The 7,269-nt window shown below is 38.4% G+C and overlaps 1 non-coding gene across 1 annotated transcript; it reads left to right on the forward strand.

Moving 5' to 3' along the window:
- Positions 1-5,598: 5,598 nt before the first annotated feature.
- LOC112312159 (small nucleolar RNA U3) lies at positions 5,599-5,810 on the forward strand. Its single transcript, XR_008427440.1, has one exon. It is a non-coding gene; the product is annotated as a small nucleolar RNA U3 (small nucleolar RNA).
- The last annotated feature ends 1,459 nt before the right edge of the window (positions 5,811-7,269 follow it).

Consider the following 7,269-nt stretch of genomic DNA (forward strand, 5'->3'; position numbering starts at 1 on the left):
GAGAGGTCAATGATTAGGTGAAGACATAAAGGATTTCTTAGTTGCCACTGATGTTCTAGTCTTTGTGTGGGAGATGGTTGCAGAGATATGTAACTTTGTGGCAATCCATTGAGCTGGATACTCATGACTTGTTTGGCCTTCTAGTTGTATGTTATGTTTAACTGAAAAATTAAATTTACACTACATATACACACATGCACACCAGCCAAAGCTCTAGCTTGTTCTCCCTTCAATCTGAGACAGGAAAGTCTTTGTAGAAAGAAGTGACTGCTGTTACCAGTCTTACTTCTGGCACAATCCCCAAAGCAGAACACAATACCATGCATAATAATGATTAAAATTGTAACTATTTATTGTTAATAATCTTGAAAATAATAAATATTTAGTATTTACTAGGCATTAATACTATGCCAACTTTTTTACTTAAATTATCTTAGTTTTTCCTCCTACCCATTTCAAGGAAGATAATGTAAGTACTATAATTATTTTCCTAATTTTCAAGTAGAGAAACTGAGACTTAGGGTAAGTTCATGACCATAAACCTAGCAGATGGTGGAGCTACCCCTGGAAAGTAGACGGTCCTACTGTGTACCCTTTGAGCTCAACCACAATGCTGTACTGACTGCAATGAAAACCTCCAGATACGGGTGCCTGTCATCCACTGAAAAGGAATAAATCAGAGAAGACAATTGACAGAATTAACACAAAGCTAAAGTAAACTGAGCATTGCTAAGCAATTGCTAAGCAAAGGGGTATTGGTAATAACATTTTATTTTTTAAAGGAGTGAGGAAATTGCATCTGGTCAGAGCAGGTCATTAAGCTCAAGCAAAAGTTCCCTGCAGCAAAGGCACCTATTGTTTATGTCACAAATAACTGAAAGCTTCTGCAGAAAGTGTGGAGCTAAAGGTAAATTACCTCGTGGAAATGTCGGCAGGATGGAACTGCACACCAGGGCCTTTTTCACGTGCAATTGACAACAGCTAAAAATAAATAGAACGTGGCAATGGCTCCCCATGTTCCTGTAGCCCCAGGATGCTACTTTATTTTAATAAATGATTGAAAAAATGCTTAACTTTTTTCTGTTTTCAAACTGATATTTAGCAGCACAGGAAATGCATTATTGAACATTTGGCTGCCCTAGTTTCCGCAAAAGGGCTGTCCTTGATAACTAGCACTAGGAGCTTGGGTTTACCATTAAGAGTACAGGACATTTAAGTTATTTTATCATTAGAAGTGAGGGCATGTGAATTAAACCAGTCATTGATAGAAAAATACCACACGATCTCACTTGTATGTGGAGTCTAATGATCACAATAAACTAATAAACAAAATAGTGACAGAAGCTTAGATATGTGAAGTAGACTCACAGCTGAAGGGAAGGCATTAACCAAAGGACATTTATGTGCAATCCACGGACACGGACAACAATACGGGTGCTGACTTAGGGAGAGGAAAGGGTGAGGCTGGGTGGAGGTGGGGAAAGGGAGAGAAAGCAGGAGCAACTGTAGTAGCATAAACAATGAAAACAAATTTACCAAAAAAGAAGTGACGACATGTCATCTGCCACGTTCACGTTCTCTTCTGACCTTCCAGTTATTGACACGAAGGAAAGACTTCTGGCCAAGGGAAAGGTGTACAGTCTGTGGTCATAAAATAAAATTAAATTAAATAACATCTATGAAAAGCAACTTTGTGACAATGCCAAGTGGCCATGAATTGGAAGAGACATGAGAAGGAGAAAGTGGTACGTTAATGAAGAAAAGTAATATTGTCCTACTGAGAAGCTGAAACCAAAATAATAACCACCAAGTGTTTCTGGGGGTCCATCACAAAAAGAAAGCATTAGGGGAATACTGGAATTCTTTTGCTTTTGGGGTTCCTTAAAGATAACACCCAGGTTATTCTTTTTTGTTCTGCCCATAGTGCTTTGCACATTCCGTCATATTTCATGACATCAGATTCAATCAACACCTATTATTTCCCTGCTATATGTTTCTTAGACAAAATGTTAAAGGGAATAAAAAGCTGCCATTTCTCATTCTGAAAACATGGACTGTGCCAAGGACTTCATGTGCATCCCCTCAATTAATTCCCACAATGCATTAGGTACTAGTATTGTCTATGTTTTTTGAATAAGAGAAAGAAGTCACAGAGACATTAAAGAAGTTTCTGAGATTACACCCAGTAGAAGGACAGAGCTGGGATTGAACCAGCTCTTTTCCACCGAAGCCTGAGAAGGTCATCAGATATATGTTAAACTATTTGGAGCTTCTTGTCCATGATGGGAGAAAATGGGAAAACCACTTAGCAAAAGATGTTTATTGATACCTTTAGGAAGTATGTCTAGCCAGCTGGTATTATATTTATTTATAGGACTTAATGCCAGGAAAATGCTACGTGGAATTCAGTCGACCTTTCTCTACACTGTGAAAAATAATTCAACCGGGAAATATTAATCTGTCATAATAGGGATAGATCTAAACACTAGAATAGTCACACACAACTAATCAACTGGTGTATTGTTTTTGCTTCCTATAGAATCACCTACATAGCTACAATAAAAAAGCTCAGATAAAAAAGCATTCTCATTATTATGATTAGATATTTGTTCAATGTTACTATATGTAGTGCTACATGTGGGAACTTTGAAAACATAGATGACAATGACAAACATTGAGAAAATCTGTATATATGGAAAAGTGAGTTCTCCCATAAACAATCTGTGTTTAAATCCTGAGGACATTTTAGTAGAGAAGGTCTAGTGGTTAATGTAGAAAAGGAGACCGACAAATTGGGTAAACATAGAAAATCAGATATGGGATTTGTTAATGCCGAAGTCTGCTTCATAGATTCTCTGCTTGTGCATAATTCTCAGATACCTATGTATATAATAACTATCTACTTGGATTCTTGGAGGACAACCAAACCATGGCTAAAAATGGTCAGCCTCAGAAAGGAAGTCACAGAGGACACAGCAGAGAGGTATAAAAGTAGGAATCAAGGATACAGAAGTTAGGGGACCAACGCTCTAAAAATGGCAAAATGTGGAAACAGTATTACTGTGAATGACGAACCTTGAGAGCTAATCCCGGTTTCTGATATATATCGGCATCAACCACTTCTGTTCCCTAGGCTCCACTTTCTGTGAGTAAAACAAGAGTGTTCGATTATCATTTCTACTACTTCTCCCAACTCTTCCCTATATAAGGCTCTGCGATCCGAAGAGTGGGAGAGGCCAATATAACATTCAATGCCCTGAAGAAGGAGAAGGGAGTGTAGCACATTCAACTGAATTAGAAAAAAATGCATCTGTGAGCTCTTTAAAAACTATCGGGTTGCCAACATCAAAGTGAAATGGATGGTAAACTGTCATCTCCTGATTATAAGCAATTGCGGTAATCTCATCTAAAGTATACTAGAGACACAGTTCACAGAGAGGGCAAGGTGAGGTTACCATGTCTAATTCAGGAAGTCAGTCCGGGAGGTCAGGCATAAATTTGACCACAATCTAAAGAAGCTAGGGATAAAGGAAGCCAAACTGGGACAGAAGAACACCAGCAGGGGAACCAAAATAAGCACTGGGGAGAGATGAACATAAATGAGCTGCACACTTGCACGGGTAGAGTGGCAAGATGGATAGCTGTGTCCTAAGGCAGGCTCCCGGCTTAAACAGCTCATCTCTAAGTCATGCCCCATCCAGCTTTGTAAAGAGCTCTCCTTGTATACAGACCCTGCTACATGAACAGGACTCCAGGAATACCGAATCGTTTATCCCAATTTTTCAAGGCCCAATGGGCCAGAGTCTATCCTCTGGGTAGAGCATGGCTTAATGCTAAAACGTGACTTTTGTGTTTTTGAACATTTTACAGTAGGTTCAATTATGGTCTAAAAACTCTATTTAAGAAGGCATAGTAAACACCAGTATAATTTAGAAAATTATCTTTTTTGGAAAATGCCAATTATTTTAAGATTTTGTAACAAGGAAGTGACCTCAGCCATCTGGAAAATCAAATCATATGGAATACATTCTGGTGGAGAAACAAGATACTCCGTGAATTACATCTTCCAAGGCATCAAATGATGGTTCTCACAAAATATCTCAAGGAACTGACACATTCACCTGGATTTCTTCACCCACAAATACGTATGTTGTGGAAAGCTTACTTTGTGCCTAGTTGGGTATTTGTTTTTCAATTGGTATGCGACTCTTCCTCTGCCTCCTGGGAGAGTTATTCACAGGCCGCTGCATGCTGATTTTCATATGCTTTCTTCCTGCCTCGGACCAATGAAGCAATAAATAAGGAGGGAAAAATAAAGATAGGTCTCTCTAAACAGCATCAGAGCGGTGGTGCAGGAAATAGAAAGCAACTCCCTGAAGAAGCAAATGCATTCATAGCAAATTCCACCAGCAAACAAGTGGTGTCATCCAGCTTATTATATGTAATTGCCCCTTATATTGAAATAATAAATTATGTGAGAGGTCAGTGCTGCTTGCTGGAGATTACAGCCATATAAACAGAAGAAAAACAAATGAGGAAAAACCTAAAATAGGTGGTACGTACTAAAACGGTTGTCACAGGTATTTTATAATACTGTCCACGGGCATAAAATTTTCTATAGGCCTCCCCTGAATAATACTATGAGTAGGCATTGGAAAGTCAGAATGGAAGTTGTAGATTTTCCAAATTCTATGGTGACTCTGAGCATGCCACCTGGTATGAATAAATAGCCAAAACCACTGTTAGTATTTTGGTCTCATTATCCTGGCTACCTAGACAGGAGGAATAATATATCACAATAAATCTTAGGCATTTGAAAAGATGAGCATATTATCTTAAAATATGGCGTGAAGACTTAGTGAATCCTGTCATTATTATCAGGGTGACAAGGACATTTAGTGAGAGTCATTCCCCTTTAACACAGACACTCTTGTATGGTGAAGGAATCTCTGATTTAGAACAGAAAGCCCAAATAATAGCAGCAAACACACTAGCTCGATGTTATGGCAGTCAATAATGATCAGAAAGCCCTCAGCACTCCCCATAATTCACCCCGGCTGCCCAAGGTTATGTGTCTACACACAGAAGACAGTTCCTGGCCTGTCCCACAATTGCAATTTATGCATGGACATGTCTGCATTTTTTCATCTTAGATTTAGTCTATCTTTATTGTGTTTAGGGCAAAAGCCTAATTCTTTTCTACGCTTCTCTAACGCCAGTAGACCAAGGCCAAGATTATAAGCACGTATTTACAGAAACTCAACGCATCATCAATTGACTTTATTTAAAAGAGATAGTAGAGGAGACCAAGATTCAAGCTTCTCAATGCAGAATCCTGTAAGTCTAGGTTCTTCGTTATTGTCACTACCGTGCATTTATTGTCATGACTGGCTTTGATGGTGCACAGTAATACTGATCTGAGACATATTTGTTTATTCATGTCTACATATAGCCATCCACTTGATTATATTCTCTTTTATTCAAGGGGAGTGTGTTGAGCACCCAGTGGGCACTATCGGCCCATGATAAGCTCTGGAGATGCAAAGATGAATAAAACATAACTATCTCCCCTTAAAGAATTCATAGAAAAAGAAAATGTCCTAAAGACTCAGGGATCATTTCTATAGTTCGTTACTGGAGAAGTTTCTCTGAACGTGTAGAGCACACGAAACCACGAGGAGGAGGCACAGTGTTCTCCCCTGAGCACGAAGCCGGCTTTGGGTGTTGCTTTTACAACTGCCAATAGCCACTGACGATCGTTCCTCTCTTCCTTTGGAAGAGGAAGAGGGAGGGAACACAGTCTGAGTGGTTTCTAAAAAATTAAAATTAAAAATTAAAAAAAGAAAATGACCTAAAATACCATCTTTAAAATATTTTATTAACAATTCAAATCACTTGTAATAACTCAGAAGTAAAATGTGAGAGAGAAGAAGAAATTAAAAGACATATAAACCAAGTTTGGTGGATTCAGTCAGCTTGTCGTTTTATTGATACTATAAGGCAGCAAAAGAAAATACAGTGGCCTATGATAAAATGCTCAATTAAATAAAATCAATATGAAAATGCATAGTATAGACTTATAGTCTCTATTATCAGAAAACCTTTGATCTAATTTCCAGTGCACCTGAAATTAGTTCTGATGATGGGGAGGGGATAAGATCACAAGCACAGGTGTAGGCATGCGCTGTGAGGTGGAAACCTGTGACAGTCGGTCTTCTAAGCCCCTCCTTGACATCTTTACCGGACCACATTAGCCAGGTATTTATATTCTGTATAATGTTAGGAAGGCAAAGCTTCTGGGAGACTGTTGAGGTGAGATTATCCCATCAAAATCATATCAATATTCTGTTGGCAAATACCCAAAGATATGAGTAAAAATCTGGGGAGACAATTGTCTCCCACTTGAAATTTTTGTCATCCCATAAGCACGAAAGGAGCAGACATTCTTTCTTTTCAGATATAATGTTTTCCGGGAATGGTCCTGACAATGCCGTTTCTTCCCACGATTCTTATGTGGGAAGCAGTGCGCTCACAGCAGGCTTTGTTAGTTAGCTTGCCTGCTTTGAGAGGGCCGGAAATCAGTTAAGAGGAATTTGAAATCCATCCATGTCCTTTTTAAAAATTAAGCAAAACTTTAGAATAATGTCTGTCACTGTATACTTGACAAAACTTGGATGAGTGACTACTAAGAAACACTAAGGAAAAGAAGAACAATGAATCCGGAGAAAATATAAAGTTCAAACATAACTGACAACACTAAAGTCTACCAAATATGTGGGTACCTATAAGTCTGCTGTGATAAATTTCAAGAGTGCTGCTCTTCAAAAAGTATACCCTCCCACATGCAAAATGCTAATTTATGACAGTCCATAATTAAGGGTTTATTTCTTTTGACACAACTTTCATCATCTGATATGATGTATATGAAGATCTACATTGTAAATGTGACTGACTGTGCAGCTGATATTCTTTGTTCCAGTGCCACCTTTAAAGAGCTAAAATCCTGCACTTGAGAACTCACATAATAGAAGAGAACTGAATGGATATATAAAGAACCCAGAATTAGGAGTGGTAGGAGAAGCAGAATAAACATCACAACAATGCCAATGAACAAGAAAAATATTCAGTGAATACACATACGCAGAGACCCTGAATTAGTTCCATATAAGGAACACAAAATGCCATAGGTAATGGGACTTTCTTTAGGAAGCATTTCTACAGAAGATGGATTTGGAGTTTATTTGAAAAGCCTGGGGAAACTCAAAATGA

Source organism: Desmodus rotundus, chromosome 7 (genome assembly GCF_022682495.2).
Source record: "Desmodus rotundus isolate HL8 chromosome 7, HLdesRot8A.1, whole genome shotgun sequence".
Classification (NCBI taxonomy): domain Eukaryota; kingdom Metazoa; phylum Chordata; class Mammalia; order Chiroptera; family Phyllostomidae; genus Desmodus; species Desmodus rotundus.